This window comes from Betta splendens, chromosome 13, assembly GCF_900634795.4.
Source record: "Betta splendens chromosome 13, fBetSpl5.4, whole genome shotgun sequence".
Lineage (NCBI taxonomy): Eukaryota > Metazoa > Chordata > Actinopteri > Anabantiformes > Osphronemidae > Betta > Betta splendens.
The window spans coordinates 17,844,733-17,868,100 of record NC_040893.2 but is presented as its reverse complement, the minus strand read 5'-3'; the positions used below and the strand labels follow the sequence as shown (position 1 = coordinate 17,868,100).

Below are 23,368 nucleotides of genomic sequence, written 5' to 3'. Positions count from 1 at the left end.
GGCCACAGCAGCTGGCGGCGCGCGCTCGCGCCGCGGACGCCGTCGGCGCCGCTCGTGCGTCTTAAATCGCGTTGATCGTGCGACCGCGTCGCAGCTCCGCTCGTCGTCTCCGGCCGTTTCTACGCGGAGGCAGAGCGGGGCGCGCGTCGGCGCGTGCCGCCGAGCGTGCGCGCACGGGGGGGCTCGCTGAAAGTTGCGCGGCTGCAGGTGAGGTCGCGTGTGCGCGGCCGGGCGTGAGCGTCTCCTCATGACAACTCCCCCCAACTCCACGCGCACCGTCCCGCTCCTGGACATGCGTGCGCAGCCACCGCCCTATAGGCGACCAGTGCGCAGACACATGCAGCCCACAGCGCAGGGATGCGCAGTGGGGGGCGCTTCGAGTTAGGACCTCCCGATTTAAAGCAAAATTCTCATTTGGCACGATTTTCTCCTTTGACGTCCAGATTTTGAGTGAACCGCCAGAGTGGTCTCATGTTGTAAGATTCAGGGAGCTCCTTCGGCTCCTCGCTTTAAGGAGCTTGTTTCATCTCACTGAGCTCGCAAATGTAGGAGTCCATGAAGTTATTGTAAATTCAGCCACATTTAGCCGCGGCTATGGAGCGCTGGGCTACACATCATGCTATAGGCCATTAAGTTGCACAGCTACTAATGAGATGGTTCTATGGAGAGCCTGCCATCTGCTACCGCAGCTCATGTCACAGACGCGGTGCTGTTTAAAGTTTGTTTTGGTCACCTGGTTGTTGCACCTGCACACGGTGACCTTTACGAAAACCTTTTTATGGCGCATTCAAGGACACGCTGTTATCTGGGGTGTGAGAATTGGCCTTCAGAAGGAATCGCATTCATCGAGTACTGCGTGTTGCAAGGCGAGCTATAAAGCAAGAGGTAAATATCAATGCTATGGGAGGAATGTCAGCGGGAGCACCTTGCACTAAAAGTTGTTTTTTTTATTCACATCTCATTGTTTTTTTTATTCCGTTTATCTGCTGAAGTCTGTACTTACCACACATGAAGGGATGCAGTATTTACAGTTGACACAGGGAGCTAATTCATGTTATTCAATAGGAAAAGTAACTGCATGTTAGTAATGGGTTTTGTAAATCACTGATATGGTTCCATAAGCTGGTTTCTGGATGCTTCTATTGCTCCAGTTTTCAGAATAATAAATACGTATTTGAAAAACGTTTATATGTAAATGTCAGATGCAAATCATGGCTTTAATATTATAAACTAGCTCACAAACATCCAGCTTTACGTATTTTATGGGAAAAGTCAAGTTATGACTTGGTGCATGTTATATTTGCATTCTACATGTGGGTTTCAATTACTGGCAGCACCTGAGTGTGTGATTCACTTAGTCTCCGTTTGCTGATGCTGCAGCAGCGTATGCCTGTGTTGTACAGCCGTCATTGACGCTGCAGCCGATTCAAATGAGACGCGTCGCTCAGGATTTGAGATGAGAACGGAGGGAAGAGGTTGCAGAGACCTCTGCTAAGATAGTGCCCACTTCAAGGTCTCTGTTAAAAATTGATGCCATGTGGCTTAAGTTTGGACACGTGAGCGCGCGGCACCCGGGGCGGCGTTCCCTCTGCAGACGCACACGCACACAGGAAACGCACAACTCCGACGCGTCGGCTCGGCTTTAACGCGCCGCGCTTTCATTAGATTTAATTGAAATCCACGAGCGGTTTTCAAGGTATCGCGTAAACAAACGGACGAGAGACGAGGGTGATGGGGCGCGCGCGGCCTCGGCGCGATCGCAACCTCATCAGCAGCTAAATAGCAGGGCACCGCGCCGACATTGTCTCTGCCCGCGGCCCTGGATGCCGAGCGTCCTTTCAGGCGGCCTCATCCTTCTTGGAAGCGCTACGCCATTAGCATTTGCGGTGTGAGCGCGCCGCCGCACTCTTATCTGTGGCTGCAGCCTATGCAGCGCGGCGCAAGCTAAATGTTTAATACGCTGTAGCGACGGAGCAGATTAATTCCTATGTGGCGTCGCTGCGCGTCCATTGTCTCCGCGCCATTGTTGGCGCCGCCTCGTGCTCCCGCTCTAAGTGTGAGGCCCTGTCGTCCCATATGCGCACCAGCGGGAACTTATGTCACTCTGTGAGGTGTTGCTGTATCACAACATATTTTGCCAAAGGCGGCTAATGCAGACACCTGACAGTCTTGTCAGAGATAGTTAGCAGGCAAGATGTCAGGCGAGGCTAGTAATGCTAATTAGCCATGTGGCGCGGCTTTGCAGATCTGTGGGACGCTGGTGTTGGAGATGCAAATTTTATGATAAGCGCGCTTCTTTGTTGGCCGCAGCCTCCTCTAGTTTGGTCTGACGTTCCTTCGACTCGACTGTTTCATCACTCTCCTCCTCACGGAGCCCAAAAGCTCCGGCACCGCCACGGGAACTTCTTTTTTTGAGCGCGGAGCCTTTCATCATTTCTTATCTCGTCAGACATTTTGGCAAGTACAACCTGCAGGTGACATTTGAGCGTCAGTGTGTGTTTGACCATAACGTGCGAGGGCAGTAATGAGGGCAAAGCGGGGAATAAATGAAAGTGGCTCTCTGTCTTCCTTTTTGTAATCTGCGATCAGAACCACAGACATCAAAACTACAGACGAAGAGCGACAAGGAGGTTGAGGATGAATAATTCCCTCATAATGTAAATGTCAGTTTTCCTCGCTGATTTAGGGAGAAAACGGAGGGCGGTCATTAAAAATTTAACAGTGTCTCGTGAAATATTTGATATTTCCTTTTAAATATTGACCCAAAAGAGGAAACATCCATTTGTAGGTGTTAGGACCTGCGCTGTGATCATCACTTTTAAATTATGAACTGTGGAAAAGAATTTAATTTTATTTAAATCAGCTTAAGGGAAATTGTCGTTCCAAGGTTTTAAAGCCTTTTTTATCAGATCCCGTGTGAACAAATCACATTTTGCACTCAACCTGTTCAGTAACACATACAGTTTGTTGAAGATCATGAAGTTCGCCTCAATCTGAGCCGCTAATCGCGACATCTTTAACTGCCGAGCAGCGTCACCGCTGTTGTTTCAGGCTTTACACATCTTTCGATCTGAGTCAAAACACGGGAACGTTTCTGAGGATCAGAGTGAAACCAAGCACCGAGGTGTCTCCCTTTAGCTCTCACATGTAGCTTACAGTTGTCTGGGGCTGACGCGTCCTATTATAGAATGCAGTGAGGAGTAAAACGCATCAATCCAGCAGCAGTAACAGCTGACACGCACGCGGAGCCCTGTCCAGAGTCGATTGGTTGTTTTAAGTGTACTACATCACGCCGGATTGTGGCCCGCTTCTCTTTTTTCCATGTGAAAAATGAAATTCCACATCCATCTTGGATCTGGGTGTGTTGGACATATTCCGCATGCATACCGAACCCCAGAGAAAGTGAACCTGAAAATGTCACATAGTGTGAGACACCGCGAGCCCGGAGATGTATGCTTGGGCGCATCTCCTGTGGGTTGGAATAATCAGGCAGCCGAAATAAGCTGGCTGAGCTGAAGGCGAGGTGCCGGAGAAAGGTGGTTTACATGCGAGGATCCCCGCTCCCCGTCCGCCGGCTTATCCCCGCAGAAAGTCCCCCAGCGGCCGCGTGCCGGCGCCGCCGCCGCACGCGACCGTAGATGAATAGTCCAGAAAAGGGGACAAATTTGCTGGGAGAGAGCCCCTGCTGGCCCTCTTGCTTCCTGTTGACAGATATACATCTGTCGGGATAAGCCTCGAGCCAGAGGCAAATGTGCTCAGAGAAGTGAGGAACAGGCTTAAAGATTAGCTGCTGGGCGCCCGAACTACACGCCGCGCGTCAGTCTCCCTTCGCCGTGCTCTTTGTCACAGCACTTCTACACGCCGTGCCCTCTCTGAGTGGGTATAAGCTTATCCATGAAGCTGATAGACTTAAAGAGCAATTACACCATTAGAGATTATTCTGACCTGCGTTTCAGTGGAGGAGGTTAAGAGAAATGTCTTCCGCCAAGAAGCCCGACTCCAGATACCCATGATAGGTTTAATGCCGCAATTGGTCACACTCAAAAGTGCTCTAAGAGGTGTTCCATCAACGGCGGCGCCCCGACGAGGCGCCGGCGCTCGCTCATCCTAAAGACGCGAGGCAGCGTTTGCGCGCATCTGTTTGCTAATGTCGCCCTCGCTTTAAGGAGCTGCACAGTTGACGTACGACGTTACTGTATAGAAATAGCAGGTGATTGTCGCTCTGACCACAAACCTGCAGCGGTGGATGGAAAAACGAGAGAGTGGAGGATGCGGAACCTGATAAAATGAGGTGAAGGAAACAGAAGGAGTCAGATGTTTTTATGAAAAATACACTTATTTTGGAATAATAAAATTAAATTCTGGTCTCTAATGATGTGTTTGTTGTGCACACTTGGGTTGAACCAGTTCCGCTGCATACGGAACCACGATGACATTCACACTTGGCATTTCCGATCGTTGAGCTTTCCTCTGTTAACCCAGCAAATATTATCCAAGCTCTGCATCCATTACTCACTGTGCTAACAAAACAGTACTTGTCTGTTTAATATTGCAAAATGGAAATAAGTGAGTGCTCGTCGTCGGAAAGCAGCACAGGGACGATGCAGTCAACTGCTGCAATGAGCCACAGGCTAAACCTGTGTGGAACTTCATGAGTTCTCACAGTTATTTTTTAAACTCGCCTTGTTTTTACAATGCAAATAAAAAAAAGACTCATTCCTGTATCGGTCTACGCTCTTCACAGGCGTGAATCATTAACGAGGAGCTAGCATGAAGCTAACAGAGCATCAGACGTTGTGAGCACAGGTGGGAGAAGCTGCTGGAGGAGCCCACTCGGCGGCGCTCGATTCGTGGGGCTTTTATGGTGGAGCGGCTCAGACGAGCATCTTCACAGAGCAGAACCTCAGAGAACGATCCAGACGTTCAGGACGTTCCAGAATCTAACATGGAGCTTAGATTGATAAACCAGATGAACACAAATCCAGATGTGGGAAGCGATTTACTTCTGCAGAAGAGACTGCTACAAAGCACTGAATAAAGGAATGGTGGAGAGAGATTTCCACTTCCTAAATGGAGCAAAGATGGCTGCTTGTTGAAGTTTGGGGGAATGAGACTGGGCGGTGGCGCTGGGCCGACCGGGCCGTGGTGCTGGGCCGACCGGGCCGTGGTGCTGGGCCGACTGGGCGGTGGCGCTGGGTGGCTTCTGGCAGCGTTGTGCGCTCGCCGTGTTTTGCTATTGTGCTCAGAATGCAGCTCCGACTTCATTTCATGCCCGTTCGCAGTGTTGACCTTTACCAATCTCTCTTGGCCCTCATCTCTGTTGAAGTGGGCTTTGTGCCCGACTATGGATGAGCATCTGAATCTCATTTAGCCCGTGTGATGATCTCCCCGTTCTCCTCCTGCTCCAGTCTCGTCGAACAAAGTTAATATTGTTTATTTTTTTTCAGAAAACACAGACAAGCATCGTTCTGTGACCCGGTGGCCATGTAATCTGTTTGTCTGCTCTGTTTTTTTATGGAGGGTTTTGGGTGTGTGGATGTTTTATCACCAGGATTTTATGCCCCCCCCCCCCCACCCCCATTCAGTTGTTTCTTCTCATTATTATCCCCAGAAGTGAGACTTCACAAAACACGCCAAGTGTGTAAAATTGAGAGACGTGTCGAGTGCAGGAGGTTCACCATGAAATATTATGAGCATTGTTGTGCGGCGGCCGTAATGGATGCCCTTTCTGCCTGTGCCGCGCGTGTTTGGGAGGCTTCCAAACGGAGTGATTGACTATCTGAGGCGTCGGATGCAGCGCGGCAGCTGGCACCGCGACCGCGAGTGGCTGCGCCTGTTTAGCTTTATTTCAGGATCTTTGCGAAGCTGCAATAAAGACAATACACGGAGGAGACGCGGGACTTTTGGTGAGCGAGCAGCTGTTGGCCAAAGAAGGAAAGTATAAGATGGAGAGTGCTACAGGAAAATGAGCTGAACCCGAGTGATTAGCTGGCTAATGGGCAGTTTGACTGAAATGTAGCTAACTTTGTGCCAAGGCCTCAGGCTGTAAGAGGTGTGTGTGTGTGTGTGTGTGTGTGTGTGTGTGTGTGTGTGTGTGTGTGTGTGTGGGGTCCCTCTTTCCTTGATTAGAGCTGGTTACATAAAATGTTTAAGATAACTTAATGTTGCCATAACAAACGGAGCAGAACCGATGACATTGCATCCTTAATGTGTTCGGGCCTCATTCACGGCCACCACTCACCCTGATGCTCGTCTGCGGTGCTGTTGTGTGTGACCTGGGGTTAATACCTGAGTGGATCAGAGAGCATGCGTGTTTTATTTCATACGAGACTGTGATCTTAGAACTCACCAGAGCTTTGTTTCAATCTGGTGAATGAAGCCAAAATAGTTTTAAGACAATTAGTTACCTAGAAATATAGTAATTGCCCTGTGGGAAGTTTTCTCTCAAGTGCTACTGTAGATGTTGATTGGAGATGGAACCACACACACGCAAACACAATGGTATTGATTCATTTATTTAATTAAACAAAAGCTCCGGTTTTCAGCCCATGGGGAAATCCTTTCACGCTGAAAGATGCCCGTCACTGAGAACTTCACCCGTCGCCGTGCGTCTCAGACCTGGTTCAGTTTACAGTGATATAAAACAGAGGGAAGCAGCGGTGCTCACAATTAAACCAAGCGCTACGGAATCAATGATCCCGATGTTCCGAACGCTAATGCCTTGGAGATGCCGGTGTCCACTCCAGTTAGAGAATCAACGTGAGTCTGCTTTTATGTAGAAACACAGAAATAGCATCAGTCCCACACAGTCAGGAGGACTTAGCGTCCCCTCGGCTGAGCAGTCAGTCCGGGCGGCTGAGCTTCAGATAAAGGAGACTCTGTTGCACTATCTCCAGAAATTTGATAGCTTGCTGGAATAAGTAATGCCTCTTTATAGGCGTGAACGCGGCGCAAATGTGGTTATTCACCGCATGCTGCGTTTTCAGCTCTGGGATTTCTTTCTGTTTTGTGCGCGATGGGAAAGATACCTGTTCAAAGCAGATTGACTGGTGACGCAGGCTTGGAACCATTCGTTGGGGCAAAAAAGTGAAAACCCTTCATGTTGCGAGCGCCGTGCGTTGAAGCCCTCTCCAGCTCACAAGGAGCTGTTGACTGTGGCGGCGCGTTGTGCAGCGCAGGCAGGTGCTGCTAGAAGGTCACCCGTCCGTCAGAGGCGCCGCACGCCGCAGCAACGTCACGTCGCCGGCCGTTCGGCCCGTTTTATGTGGAGCCACAGTAACCAAAGTGTTTTAAAGTCGGGCTCTGGTTCATGGATTTTCAGAGAGATTTTCTCATTTGCTTTTTCCTCACCTCCCCCTGCGAAGTATGTAGCTGTGTGACTGCTTATGTGCCTGAGAGCGGGCGACCTGTGAATATTTTCACCACAATTAAATGGTGAGGAGATGTAAATTTCACTGAACAAGCTTGTTGTTATCAGTAAACTGAAGTGTGAACCTCACAGGTCTTCAGACTTAATAACCTGCACCTGTCGGCTTTAAATGTAAAAAAAAAGCTTCTTTGCTCAGGCTTCAGCCACGCCCCCTGCCCTGAGCCACGCCCCCTTGGGTTCAGCCACTCCCACTCACCTGTACCTTCTCATTCACTCCCGCTACTTCGCATTCTGCTTCCCACGTTGTGTTGCAAACAGAGCGATTGGGTTCCACACGGTTCATCAAAGCGCTGCACACCTGAGTAAGCCATGTTTTTACTTCATTCATTCTTGATTGAAGTACTTCCTCCCTGACACAGATACATTCACATAAGCACACGCATGCATCCAGATATTAGGCCATTCACCATGTGCACCTTAATTTTGTAAACAGCAGCAAACTAAGGTGAAATGAGTGAGGAAACGTTCGTTTTCCTGCACTGATACCATCCCTCAAAGCCCAACTTTGGAATAAAGACACAAAAAGCACAAACTTAAGCTCATGCATGTTTATACCCTTTTATTGACTTCCTCTTTAAAGGCTTCCCACCGGTCTCCAAAGCTGGAGTGTAGATACCGAATGCAGGCATATTTGCAAGTGAAGGTGGGGGATAAAAGCATTGAAACTCATGTCCTCATAAAGAGGGATCAGCAGTGTGAACGGGAGCTGCATACCGATGCAAGAGATGCCAGTGCTCGGAGCCAGAGAGCATGCTATGCTGGAAAAAAGCCTTAAAGCTGCTAAAGCCTAGCGCAAGGAGGGAAGGAAGAGAAGGCGTGAAGAGCACAGAGGGAGAAATGTAATAGTAATAGAAGCTACGTCTGCCGTTTCCTTCACCTGCTACAACAGGAGTCCATTCATGTTTTAATCCGTTACTTACACAGTCACGATTTAGCCGCTTTGGTTCCAGCTTAATTGAAGAGAAAGCCACGTTTGTGCAGAGGAAGCTGACGCTTTGTGAGGAAATGAAGCACGAGTGAAGGTTCCTGGTGTTTGGAGGAGCCGTAATTAGTAAAAATAGATGGCCTCTTCAGGGAGACTGCTTTACATCGGGAGTCGTCTTCACGGGAGGCGTTTCATCACCTGCTGGCTGCTGCGCGAGCGCGATATTCTGAGGGTGTGTTCACGTGGAGCGCGTCTTTCCCCTCGTGCCTCCAAGCGTTATTATTTCCGCTCGCCACGTTTTGGCAGGCGGGCGAGTGTAAAGGTGCAGCCAAACACAATGCACCGCAGCCTAAAGCTGCGTAGAGATCGTAACACGCAGCTGCAGGTGACGTCTGGAAAGCTGAAGGTGACCCAGTTCACCACAGAGCATCTGTGGAGGATCTATGCATGCGTACGTGTGTTTTTTCAATTACACTAAAGGTCATCGCAGCCCCACTGTAATTAACTGTTCCATTATTGTGTGGACAGAGGTGACGTGAAGTCGGGATCTTTAGGCAGCGTTCGCTCCGACTGCCACAGCATTTAATAAACGCATCTCTGAGAGTTCATTCAAATCTGGTTGTTCAGCTGCTTTTATGCTCTTGAAACGGCAAAGACAAGCTTCCTATACACATGCTAAAAATAACCCGCTGGAGTTGAGCAGAGCTTTAGAAAAGGTTTGTCTGGTTGGGCTGTTGGTCTGGAGTCGCAGCACAAATGGAAACGAACGCGTGAACGTCACGTGTGCGCTGAAATAAGAAGAATCCTGTCCAGTAAAATCAGTTAAGTTCATTTTATTATAAGCATCCCTGCTGGATGATGATGATGATGATGATGATGATGATGATGATGATGATGATGATGATGAGGGTGATGAGGATGATGATGAGTATTTGTCGTACTCGTACTATGTCGCGTCGCCTCAAATTTAAACTTTCTGCCTCAAACGAACCCAGATGTTGTTATCCTGCAAATAGCTTCTCTTGACTTCGTGCATTCAAAGGGAATGTGAGCAGATCTTTAAGTCCAAATTTCCCCAGAAGCTCCAAAGTCAAGTAGAAGTCAGGGTAGAAACGCAGGAGACGCGGCGGTGCCTGACCTGCGAAACAGAGGACGCCTCACGCTTCACATCACGCTCCAGATGCAAAATCAATCCATCATTTGTTACATAAAAACACAGATAAGAAAAAGAGAAAAAGAAAAAGTTGAGAGACTCCTTCTTTGATTTGTACCCGTTTCTTGTACTAAACGTGGTTTAATGGTGCTCAGATTTCTTTAACCTACATATATAAAAAACTATACAACAGTGCTTCCATATAATGACATTTTTTGAGAAAAGTATTAGAGAACTGCAGACCAGAGTTTTTCTCGGGCTGAACTTTGATCCCAGTGAGGCTCCTGCCCTTACTGCAGTGAACTATCTGCTGTCTGTTGGACAATACCATAGGAAATATCTCCTATTCTGGATTGTGCTTCAGCTGAAATAGCAGGATGTAAAGCCAGGACGGAGCCTACAATAAGCTCTCCTAATGGCCGGTCTGGATGGAGCCGGCCTTTTGTGAGCGCGGAGATGATTACACATTTAGTGTCCTCCAGAAGCGAGGAGTGTCAGGACATCCCGTGTGTGCCAGATGACCTTAACTACTGGGGCTGGAGCGTCCCCAGATAATGACCACTCTGAACTCCAGGAGCAGGCGTCATCAACCCCATAAATGCAGGGACCGTATGGACCTGCGGCCGACGCTCGCTTTTCAGGCGCAGCCGCGTTTCGAGGAGGCTTTTGCTGCGAAGAAACCCCCGCTTGGCATTTTCCCAGGTTCAGACTGCGCGTTGAAGGCGGGTTCCGTTACACTGACCACGGCCGGTCCACGTGTCTGTGAAGTGCACTGGTCTCAGCTGGATGGAGGCAAGCTGACCAGACACTGGTGGAATTCATGATTGTTGTAAATAGTTCACGGTCATTGTGTAACAAATAACCTTGATTTTGCATTTGAACCAGTTGAAGTTGTCCGATGAACAGGAGACAGGGGTTTCGTGTGAGCTTGGTTAAGTCAAGAAGGGCTTTTCAGTTAGTTTGCACCTGGTCATGGTGCAGTCATCAAAGCTTTTCTGTCTATGTGTGCGTTTGTTTATCTTTGAACTTTTATTCAGCTGATCGATATGCGATGAAATGCAGCTAGACTCCACCCTCCTTCACACCCGAATGAACACGGCGCACATCTACGCGTGGGAGCGCCGGCGTGTTGATGCATGACTAACCTGGATAAGATCTGGTTGAGGCCACATTATTGATGTGACCTTCTGCTCAGCGGAACATAAAGCAAAGTGGATGCGACGGCGCTACAACGCAACTCTGACCTGGAGGCGTTGACTGGATAATGACACGTTATGAGGTCAGACGTTCGCTTCAGTGCGGGACTTTTCTTCATCTTGTCTGCAGAAGCTCTCGCTTTCTAAAGCTTTTCACGCAGCCAAGATGACGCTCTCCACAGACTGCAGCCAGAGCCCATGGAGCGTCTGTTCAGTCCTCAAGGTGGCAGTAATGTATGCAAAGCTTATCGAAAGTCCATATCTAAGACAAGACAGCAGCTCTGCTCCGGTTCTGTCTGTGCAGCTCGGGCCTCATCTGTGAAGGCAGCGTTCGTGTCCGCATCCAGACTTCGTGGGGCGTCTCTCTGTGCCTTCTTCATTTGTTTGTCTTAAATGAGAAGTCGCGCTTCGGCCCAGTCTTTCTAATAGGCTCCACTCTGTGCCCGATGGGGGTTGCGTGCGGAGCGTGGCCTCAACAAATGACCAAGTCTCGATGGAATAACCGAAGCCTGTGTGTAACCCAGAAACATGAAATAGCCCCGAAGAGCTGAGAGACAACACATCTTGACCCAATTTCAACCGGTTTCTTAGAAAAAGTGTGAAATACAGTCTCTGTTGTGGAGCTTTAATAATATTCCTACAACCCAATAGATTTGAAAAACACTGAAATAAAATGAAAACATGGGGACAAAGTAAAAGGTTAAAACCTGTCTGACATGACTTAAATGTAGCTTCATCAGCTGACTGATTCAGAGCCTCCAGGTGGACGCACACGTGTACAGATGTGGTCACCGCGTTGTGAAAGTGATGCGTTTGTGTGGCTCCATCGTCATCAGTCGTCACAAAAAGAACTCAAGAGTTTTTCTCTCTATGGGTTCATTCAGTGACGTTGTGAGTTCGCCATCACTCCCACTTCCTGCGGGAGCAAACACTCTTTGCTTTAATCATCCACCGTAGCGTTATTTTGACATAATGATTTCCTACCTTAATGTTACACTGACTTAAGCAGCGTTTTTAATGAGTGCACTACATCTACAATACAGATTGAGATTTAAATTATTCTTATGCGGCGCTCGGAGTATTTCAGTAATTGAAGATACGCTGTTAAGACTTGTTACTCTGCTAATTTGCATTAAAATGAAATTTACTTTCAAGTGAACCTCTAATGGTTGAAAGGCTTAAATATACAGTCTAAAGTATGCAGATAGCTGATGGTATCAAAAAAGCAGCGAGCTGCAGCAAATCCTCAAAGGTCGTTCACAATACGGAGGATGAGAAAAATACAGCTGTGTTGTGTTTCTTTTCCCCTCTGTTTCATGGGCAACATTAATGAAAGTGATGAGCGTGGGAGAGCGGAACGACAAAACGACTTAAGTCGCCTGATGGTTTCCTCATCACATGCGTTTAATGTTCCTCACACCTTGAAACCGTAAACGTAAAGGCACCTTCAGGTCGTTATTAAGCTTCTCTTTTCTCTTTAAGTTGACGGCAACCGTCGGCGTAATTCATGTAAATGAATATCTCATAAGTGCTGTGTGATCTCTGGGTTTGTACAGCAAACTGAGTGAAATGCAGCTCCGCTGGGCGCTGGCTCGTACATAATGATACCACACCAGATTAATCACAACATGCGTCTCTGGAGTTGGAGGCGCGCAGTCAACTTTGAAATTTACTATCATAACAATTCATTTTGTGTGTGGTTTTAATCACTTTGTGGAGTCTCGGCATGTACAACCTTAACTGAGCTCGTTTCCTGCGCAGAGAAGACGTATTATTCACAGCTCGTCGCCACATTTCATTAGAAGCTGTATTTATTATGTGACTTAATGCATTTCATGGCATTTAATAGGAATGACTTGTGGCTACTGCTTTAATATGAACTGATGCAAAATGAATCCCAGAGTATGTGCACGTACATTAAAAGACGCTGCGTTTGTTCAGTGATATATTCTGAATTCTGAGTGTTGCATCTCTTCTTTTTTTAGGTTTTGCATTCACTTTCAGCCACTTTAGCATCTGTGCTGTGAGAGGAGTCGGGTTCTTAAACACGGGCTGCTCCGATCCTCCTTCATGCCAGACTCTAATCAAATCAAACACATTGCTTTACTATATCCTTTAAGATCCTGGCAGAAGGAAATCATTTTTATAATCTCTTGGTGAGTGATTGTGTTACATCTTTTCTTCCACCTCCATCCGAAACTTTAAAGCTAAAGCGATTTACCTGGAAGCTCCCCGCATTTAAGAAAAATACATTTACAGTAATGTTCTCTCCAGTGACGTGCACTTTGTTTCATTGATCTGTCGCTGTGATGAGGTTTTTGGTGGCTCCAACGGAGAAGGCGAGAACCGCTGCAGAGACAGTTGATGCACGAATCAAGTCAGAACCTTGAAGTCAGACTGAGATTTTCGCTTCTATTGTAACACTAACACCTGTCCTGCCTTTCAACTGTCCTCCCACGTGATGCTTGAGGAAAACACATTGTGATCGTTTAGTTCTTGCATGGAGTGGAGAGAGCGTTGTGCGCTGGCAAACGCTTTCCCAGAATCGCTGAATCGGTTCTGGTGGACATTCTTCCTGAATCCATGGCGCTGAAGTGCTTCCTGCTTCTCAGAAGCCGTACAGGCTTGTTTGTGCTCAGCCGTTACGTAATTGGCCTGCATTCACAGAGGATAGTGGGGAGCCTGTTGCTTGGGGTTTTTACCGAAACCTGATCAAAAATGCATGTTAGGCCCAGATTTGAACTGCTAACGCTCTATAACAATATTTCACGAGGGTCTCAGAGTTATTTCTGAAGGGAGGAATACATGTAGTCCACATTAATATTCAGTATAAGTGTTTGGTTTTGGGCTTCAGCTTTCTCAACCCTTTGGTCACTGTCATCGATATCAGCGAACAAATCAGGAGTCCGTGTTCAGAACAACAAACCGTATCTTCAGCGGAGAGAGATGCAGCTACTTGGTGTTAATATGTATGAATGCTCCATCTGTGAATAAGAATGCGCCACAGCTCGTGAATAGTTAAAAGTTGGCCCATGCTTCCCATAGTTATTTGATTTAAAGCTGCTGAAGCCTCAGTGAAATCACATTATATTCTCTCTAAATGGAATGAAATGAGGAAAACACTAGTGTGGACGCCCAGTGTTTTCACACAAACAGTGTATCTGTGAAAAAACAGCCAGCTTCTTTTATTTTACAGCCAAACGTGCACAAACTGTCGGTGACCGTTTCAGATCCAAAATGATTTCTCTCCTAATGCTGGGATTTCATTGACGCTCCCTTTGCCCATGAAGCAGCCCACTGGATCCAGCTTGTATTTAAAGGGTCGAAGAGAAGCTCCGAGCGGAACCCGGGCGCGTGCGCTCATTACTGCCCCTGCTCCGCGTTTCAAGAGGGTGCGAATGCTTATCAAAGAGTGAATTATCAAGCATGACATAAACAGGCATAATTAGAGCATCAATCAAGTAAATTAGTTATGGATTATCTCTGTAATTGACCCCTTTGTATCATAGGTTCAAAGTGAAACTTAGCCCAACGTTCAGAAGTGGGTTGAACGGCTGTGATTGGTTCCTTCGCCTTCTGTGCAGCGCTCATCAAACTCCAGCAATTACAATCTCTCTGGGCTACGCAGCTGTTGTTGTCTCATCCCCGCTGCATCGGCCGTGACGGATCCCCTCGAAACGTGTCTGAAGGGGAGCGGCCGCGCGCCGGCGCCTTAAATAAATGATCCAGTGGTTAAAGGGGCGGCGTCGGTTTGAATCCTGGGAGCGAAGCTCGACGAGCGGCTCAGGACGCTGGTGACGTTCACTGCAGTTCGTCTCAACACGCGTGTGTGTCCTGACTCGTACTGTGTGAGTTGTTGTTCTGAGTTTGTGTTAAAAAGGTCAGAATGCTTCAGCTTTGGCAGCTTTCGGGTTCTTCAATAGGAGCATTTGCTGCCTTGTTTTATTTCTGAATATCTTTTGGTTTGATTCATCGTCTTGGCTGCTCCTGCTTTAAACCCTGAGAGGCTGAACCTGTGTTTGGTTCTGGTGTCCTGATGGACCACTGCTTCATTCATTCATCGGACATTATTTGTGCTGCTGCGTTCTTCTGTACAGCAAAAACAAAGTGAAACACTTCCTTCTCTGCCCGTTTCAGTTGCAGTAAATATCTGCTTATATCTGACGTCTCCCACATTAACTGATTCATCCAACTAACAGCCCGGCCCCCAACGTGAGCCCGTACAGTACATTAACATGAGCCTCGGTGCTGCCCGGGCGTCAGAGCCAGGCTCCTGCCTACAAACAGCTCACTTTGGATCCAGACTCTTTTATTCAGCGCCAGCATCCGCCGCCACCGGGGAACCGCATCTTAGGGCACTTTCACATAAATTTCAGCTCAGCCGTGTTTGTTGGCGCTCGAGGCTCCGAGCAGCATCTGTGGACCTCTGCGTTTCCACTTGTCCTTTGACAATGACGGAAAACTCCAAGGGTAAAAGTTCGGCTTGTGCAACACTTTCGACTCCATGCGTGTTTACTTTTAATTTCTTACACACTTTTCCCTCTCTGTTGCCACGTTCTCATTCTTCCAGTCGTATCTTCATCACCGCATGGTCTCTGATGATGGTTCTGAATCAGGCCCTGGGTTCTGTAACAACTGACGCACAGGAGCCAAAGCTCGACCTGTTGGTCCTGTTTTTTCTGCACCTTTGGCCCCGTTGTCGTGGTAACGCCTGCGTCTGCGTCCGATGGCGGCTGTGTGGAGGCGCCTGCAGGGATGCGGCGCCGTCTGACGCCAGAGCTTTTCACACAGGGAACATTTTCTGCTCCAGCGGGTTTTTGAATGGAGTTTTTCTGTACGTCTGTGTGACACAGATTCTTCGCCCTGTAGAGACATTACATGGCGTTTATGTGGACATCAAAGCGTGTGGGAACGGCTCTGCCATTAGTTAAAAGCATCGGCTCACTCAAGGGATTTTAGTTTTACACCGTTGGGAATTAGTAACTTTTTTGGGGGGTTACTGCATTCGGGAGCCATTTTTTTCTTGGCGCTCGCCCCCCCGCTGTGTAATTGTGTCATAAAATGGAGTGAAATACTTTCTAAGTGTTCGCACAGTAGGCATTAATGTCAAAGCCCGATGCAGCAGATGGCACGGATGTGCCGCGAGTGAAAGTCCCTTAAAGGCATCGGGTAATTGTTTGTGAAGACGAACAAGGCGCCGCTGAATGCCGAAGCTGTTACTGAGCGTGACATCTCTCAGGGGTGGATGTCATTATCCTATCGGACGACCGGCGCCGTGTGACTGACGGGTTCTGGGCTCTTCCCGTGGCACCCGGCACCAGCCTCACCTGCGTGAGGAACTGCTGGTTTTTCATATTCAGCGGCGCTCGGCGGTGATGAGACGGACCGGCTGCGCTTCACAGGAGTTAAAAGGCGCTGATGTGCAAAGTTTAGCGGGTCCGGTCCGCTGCAGAAATGTCAGATTTAATGTGCGCCGGTGCAGCGGCGACTCGTATGTGTCCCCTTGAAGATAAACGCCGGCGACCGACATAAAAGAAATCTCAAACATCATTCCGGCGTTTGTGTTTCACGCGTGGCTTCAGCTCCCGCCCACCGCCGCCGCGCATCCACGCCGCCTCTGTGCGGCGACGAGGCCTGGACTCGTTCCCGGCCTTAGATATTCAGCCGTTGGCCTTTTGAACAGCCCAAAGTTTCCCTCCAACTCCACGTTAATAACCAAGCAGCCCCAGAGTCCAGTGTTGGAATTTATTTGTCCTCCCATAAATTATTCAGTATTTTGCATTGACTAACTGCCATACGTTTAAGGTTGCGCATCCAGGACCTTGGCACACCTTGCATGTTAATACAACGGACTCACAAGGTGAAAGACGAGCCTGAAATGACCAAGGCTTCAGCAGCAGAACTTTTGAAACTTCTCCTTTGTGCCGGTGGTCCCTTCTGTTCTGCTGGGCTCAGGAGCAGCTCGCCGGGCGGAACGCCGCCTCATTGGACCCTGTTGTCACACCAGCACGGCGCGAGGTATCATGACGTGGATGCAGATCCATCTGTGCGTAGATTCCTGCTATGAGGCCACATCTCGTCCTCGGTGACATGCTGCAATTACCAGTGTCTGACGGGGGAGTGGCAGCCTGCAGCCCAGATAAAACGAGGCCCGCCGGAGCGCCGCCAGTCAGGAAATGAAGCTGAACCCGTTCGTGGCAGTTGTCATGTTGTTCTGGGCACTTCAGATAACCATCGTTTCAACTCCCTCTTTATTTTTCCAAAGGGACAAAGAGAGAGGATTTATTGTGCTCTAAGAAGAGGTGTGAATATTTTTGTTCAGGCTTTATTATCGGCTGATGAAGGCCAATATTAGCGTGTAATGTCTTTCACCAATTCTCCACTAATTCATGGAAACATGAACTAAATGCGTTATTTTTGGGTTTAAGGTCATTGTCAGATTTTGGTGTTTTGACAGAAAGACACATGGGGGGAATCCTCGTTGTGACTCGGTGGTAATGAGCATTCGGTCCAGCCCGCTTCAGATTCTCCGGCTCTGGCCCAAAGTAAGAAATCAAATTATATCCAGCAAAATATCCTCTAACCAGCAGCCGTGAGCATCTTGTTGAGAAATAGCTGGACACCACAGCTAAAATATGCCTTTTTCACTAAATCCACTCCCATCAGCCCGTATGAAAAGTTTTTCTAGGTCAGAGTAAATTGCCATTTACTGACATCATGTTCGATAACAGGTGATGAAGACGTTCAAACGTTGAAAAATTGAAATGGCTATCTGCTGCTTCCACCTGGCTCCTACTGCAGGTCTGGAGCCGGATCGGCGGGTCGTGCACGGTAGGAGCGCTGGCGCCTGAGCCGCAGCCACGAACGCACGGCAGCGACTGGAGGCGTCCGCACGCGTTCGTTTAGCGCTGAGTCAGCCAAATGAATCAGCCAAATGTGAGGCCCTCGTTAGGTCCCGAGAAGAGAAAACATCCGGGAAACGGCAAAAAACAAACTTGGTGGAAGGTTTGAACTCCAGCCAGTCGTGCGGGTGTGAACATCCTGGTGTTAACGGACACCGGCTCCGAGCTCGTGAGAGACTGATCCAGCGTCTGCCGGTCCCTCCGCGGCCTCCATGTGCAACATCAGCAATCTGGCTCCTTTTAAACTGCCTATTAGCTTAGCTACAGGGCGGCGTACAGTAGTGCTGATGTGGTTTCTGCCTCTCACAATTTATTCAGACCAGGACGGATGGTCACACTCGCTGACCTCCAGTCACTAACGCTGGGGTCCAAACCACAGCCGTGCCTGTAGTTGGTTACTAATCTCTTGTCTGGTTGTCGTGAAGCAGTTGGACATCCTTAAATAAGGACAGAAGAAGAAGACATAGGTGTCGGTATTATTTCAACTATGAGGTCATAGACAGATGACAGATGGACCTGACTGCAGTTACCAATGCAGCCCTAATTCCACTGTGTCACTGTTGAGTATGTTGAAAAATGGTGCTTCAAAGCGTTGGTTCACACAACATCGATTTTGGACACGAGCAAAATGACTCTCAGCCGTTGGACGCGTCCCGGAACAAGACGAAAAGCAACTCCAGCAAGCGGGTGAAGCCCCAAAGACTCCGAACGACCGCCGGCCCGCGTTTCCAGTGTATCAACAGTTCATAATCCACGTATCTGTTTGCTCACCTGTGCGGAACCACGATAACCAGCAACATTTGCACATAATCCCCTTGTGTCACAAGATCCCGGCGAAGACGCGCACTCGCTCGGAGAAAGGGCCGTGTTGGAGGGGTGTGTGTGTGGGGGGGGGGGTTATCAACCCGATCCCATCTCCCACGCTCGCTCATTACAGCGGCGCTTGCATGTAGCGCGTGCATCCTCTCGCGCCGCGCTTCGCGAGAATCACTTAAGTTCAGGGAGATAATCATTCTTTGCCAGTTTGGGCGCAGAAGCTCGTATTATAAAGTATGATTACCAAGTAAAATGTGACAGCTTCAGCAATTAGGAGCGCCGCAGCTGCTGCAGGGGACCGGCGTCTGCGGGGCCGACAGTCGAGAGTCGGCTCCATACATTAAGAGTAAGAGCATTTCTGACAACTGGAGAAATTAACTACCGCTTGTACGGCTTTAACAGGCTTAGTGCTCGTCTGAGGCTAAAAGCTTGACGGATCTAACTCACGCTATTACTTGTTTTTATGTTGTCTCCGTTGTGCGGCAATTGGCTGTGAAGTCTGGAGTCTGTGGAGAAAAGGTTGCTGCGAAGCTCTTTATTCAGAGTGAAGGACGTTTCCTTTTTTTATATTACGGCCGATGACAACTATGAACAGGAAGCAAACACACACAGAGGAGCTGACTCGGCTCTAAGGAGTTAATTAGGCGTCGTGTATGAGGCCACCGTGACCCTCAGTGAGCAGACACGGACTCTCTCTCTCCTCCTACAGTATTGACTCGATTCCTATTGAAACATTGCAGAAGCAGGTCTCTACTGTAAGTTGTCAGACTTACAACGTGTATAAAAGCTCTGCGCTGGAATCGTTTACATGTCGTGTTTTTTCAAGAAGATGCAGACGTCCGGGTTTTTGTTTCGGCTCCTGGATCTAATGAGGACTAGTGTTTTTCACTTTGGTCATAAAGATGAAGATTAAACACTGTGTGAGAGCAGGAAGCTGCGACTCTGCCTCCACGCCTGTCAGTTGACTGTAAAATCAAACTCTGAGTAACAATGCAGCGTAAATGCAGTCAGACGCTGCCGGCTGAATTTGCTATTCATGTTTTTGTTTCACCTTTCTGAGTTTTTCTATAATTTAGTTTTTCGTACTGTGATTAAAATGTTCTTACATGTGTTGGTGTAGGTTTGATTTTGAGGTATGTTTTTCTGTTGTGTTCCCTGCCCAGACTTATCCTCCACTTTGTCCATGTGTCTTCTGGAGGTCTGTGCCTGGTGAAAGCGATTTACTGTACCTCCAGGCATTTCTGTAGATAGATAAAAATATATATATATATATATATATACAAGGACGTGAGGTGACAGTGACCGTGACCTTTGACGATCCAAATGGAATCGCTTCATCGTTGTGTCCAAGTGGATGTTTGTGCCCTATTTGAAGGAACACTGCCCCTCGAAGGCATGGGAGAGGTCGTCGGCCCAGATTCTCGTGCCTCCGCTTCCTTCGGCGCCACAGATCCCACCGGATCAGCATTGTTGAATTTGGCATATTTGTGGTGAAAGTTCATTTCGCAGCTTCCGACTCGTCGTGCATCGTGTGTGGAGCTCCTGTTGCTGCTGCTGAAGCGTTGGACGGGAAGTTTTATGTGTCTCTGACAGTGGATATAAATTAGACTTCACCCTGAAAGAAAAGGATGATTCATTAGGGCCTCACAATAAATCAAGCATAATCATTGGGTTCTTAACGAGTCCACGAAGGCCCAGTTCTGATGCCAGTGAGGGGGAACACAGCAGATTGTGTTGACAGGTCGGAGACTTCTCAGCTGCATAAAATGCCTAAATGATTATATAGATTTTAATCATCACAGAATATGGAAAATATTTTTGGTTTGTTTAATCAGTGTTTTAACTAGTCACTGAGTGAGAAGCTCGGAGTCTGCTGGAAACTCTGAACGCGTTCTCTACATATTTATGCTTAAAACAGCACCGCTGTGCAATTAGGCCTTATTAGCATTTTGATTTCATGTAAATGGAATTATTCCTACATCTTCCCGTGAGTTATACATATAATAATGTAATCACAATGAGTTTGCTTTGGCGCTGATGATGACTGACGGCGCTGAATTAAAAGGAAAGTTTGCCTACGTCTGAAGATAGTTTCATTTAAATGTCACAGGGAGCGTGTGAAGTGGGACCGCTGAGACCGGCGCTGGGTCCAGGTCCCGTCCAGAACCTGTACCGGTCGTGTAACATCCTCCACTGATTATTTCCTCCCAGCGAGTCTCACACTGGCGAAGTTCCCGCGCTCGTGTCCCACGGAGGACGGAGGCGAACGCACAGCGATCTCCAGGCTGCAGGCTTCCAGCGAGTGTGACAAACTCTTCACATTAATATTGAGCAGCGCTGTGGATTGGGAGCGCCGGTCCCTCACCAACGGGGTGTCGCAGTATAATCACAAACTTCTGCATATTCCACCGTAGGAGTGTAAAACATTGCACTTTCGGTAAAAAATGCGAAGTAGTTACATAAGTGTGGATAAACAATAAAATGTGCAGCTGCAGGAGAGCGGAGCTGAAGGCAGGAGGAGGCTGCCACGGTTCAGGTGCAGCTTTTCTACGTCTGAACCCCGACACTTGACTCATGGCGCCCCCGACCATCAGATCAGTGGCGGGTGGGAAAAGGAGCCGCTTTAGAAGCGAGCGGTTCAATTTGTCACGCTTCTCCGTGGTCAATGTCAGCTGAACTGTCAGGAGCCCAGGAGCTCATTAGCATATTGTTTGCAGTTGTATAATGACTCAAAATTAGCTTCTAATTAAATCGGAGGAATTCACACTCGAGTGCGGACGGTGTGTGTGTGTGTGTGTGTGTGTGGGGGGGTGTGTGTGTCCACTGAAATTCATTTAGTCCTTCACAGAGGAGGCAGAGAATAATGGATTGTTCGCCAAGCAAATATCCGTCCTGGAGGATCAAGTTGACTTCGCGTGAAAGTGAACCTTCGCGTGAAACGTGCGTCTGACTTCGGAGGCAGCGCTAGAAATGAAGGAGCCAGTTAAAAGTCTCTCGTAGCGAATTTGTCTCCTCCGTGTTTGACAGGTCTGTTCTCAAATGTTTAAAACCCTATCGATTCTGTTCCCTCCGCGTTTTCACACCTTCGGCGTTTAAACGGCACCTTTCCTCCGCTTTGCCTTGTCCTCCCTGCTCCCGCGCGGTGAACAATCACTTATCAATGGAAGCGATGTGTCGCGTGCTCTTATCAGTCAACGAAGCCGCAGGAGGCGAAGAACTCGCTACAGAAGTGAACCAACAGCTTCTGCTGCGTCTGAGCCGCATCTATCACGACTTAACCGGCTTTTATTGCCCCATTTTCTGTGAATATTGTTTCTTGATGTTTGTGAGCCCATCCAGGCACTTTGCTAATTCACTGCACAGAGTAAGTGCATGGCTGTAAACTACTACACAGAGGCAGATGGTTTCATTTGTATGTGGTCGTTAAACCACACATCCTCCTCACTGATCGGGTATTTGAATTTGCATTTAAATGTGTTTGACCTTGAGACTCTGGACACGCTGCCTTCTCTTTGTTGCTTCACACCTTTTAATTGGCTAATTATTTTTGGTTTTGTGCTCAGCCTGCCTCATTATACTTTGTTTATTCCTACTTTTTCATGTGTTGCCGTTGAAAGGTGATTAGGCGAGAGATTTGTAAGTGTCAGGTTTTCTTTTTCAAGGCTTCTGTGAATTATCTTGACACAAATGCGGTCTTCAAGCTGTAATTCGTCACAAAGCTGCAGGATCGTGGGAGATCGTCCTGCTTTGAGGGGCGATCGAGTCAGAAGGTGGTTGTAGGCGTCTCGTGGCCAAATGATGGAGAGCTGCACATTCAAAGGAGGTGAATGAGACCAATACTGAAGCCTCGTGGTTTGTGTTAACATAAGTGTTGACGCTTCAGAGGCGCTCGTGCGTTGGACTGAATTGGTCCAGACACGTCCTGCGGCAGCGAAGGACGCATCACAGCATATTTCACCAGCTAACAAAGATGAGACCGTTGAGGTACAGTAGAACAAGGCTGGAGTTGGTGCTGATGCCATCAAAGGTGCAGGGACACGGTGCTGAATAGCTAATGATGTGTTTGCTCCACATCCCAGGTTTACTGTATATTACTGTACCTGTTGTTACATAAAGGCACTTACTGATGAAGGCTAACGGCATCAGAGAGTGAATGAGCCTTCATTCATTTGAACATCGTGGTTCATTTAGCAGCGTAAAACCTCTAAATGATTGGTACACGTTTGACATCATGCGAGGGTTTTCACTTTGGAAGCACGTTGGTTGTCGCCGTCAGCCTCAAGAGCTCACTGCCAAAGACCTGAGGCATCTCAGGTCTCCTCCTTAGTTTCGTCCACAGGATCTAAACACGCTGCTCATTTGCTGAGATGTCTTTGTTTGCTGGTTCCGGTGGCGTCGTGGTCTCAGCGTGTGTCGTTTCATATTCCAGTTCACGTGTCGGTTCGAATGTTGTAGGAAAGCCCAGATAAGGTGCTTCCCTGCTACAGTGTTCTGAGTAATACCAACAAAACCGGAGAGCTTTTGCTTTGAGGGTTTAGAATAAGAAGGATTATCCTCGCCGCTGTAAACTGGATGCGGTGCTTGGAAACAGTCGCCTTCTGCTGCACACGCGGGTCAGACCCGACTCTCAAAAGCACGATGTTCCTTTAAATGCGACCATTAAGAAGTGAATGGTAAACATTGTAAAAGTAAGATAATAATCTTGTGTTATGTTAATAACAAGGCGCCACTTTATCTTGTTTCATCTATTATCAGACTTTTATCAGAAACCCTTCAGTCGCAAAGACGAGAGATTCAAGCTGCTTGAAGGGCTTTGTTCTAATTTACTGTGTGTGTGTGTGATTCTGATTGGAAATAACATTGTTGACTCACACTTTGAAAGTTTTATGCAGCAGTAAATGCAGTTTTATGTTTCTATAAAAATGAATGAAATTAAATCACCGACGT

The 23,368-nt window shown here is 48.0% G+C and overlaps 1 protein-coding gene across 5 annotated transcripts in view; it reads left to right on the top strand.

The window, feature by feature from the left end:
• Positions 1-23,368, top strand: part of cadm2b (cell adhesion molecule 2b) — a 91,085-nt gene that overhangs the window by 895 nt on the left and 66,822 nt on the right. The gene's annotated exons all lie outside the window — the stretch shown is intronic.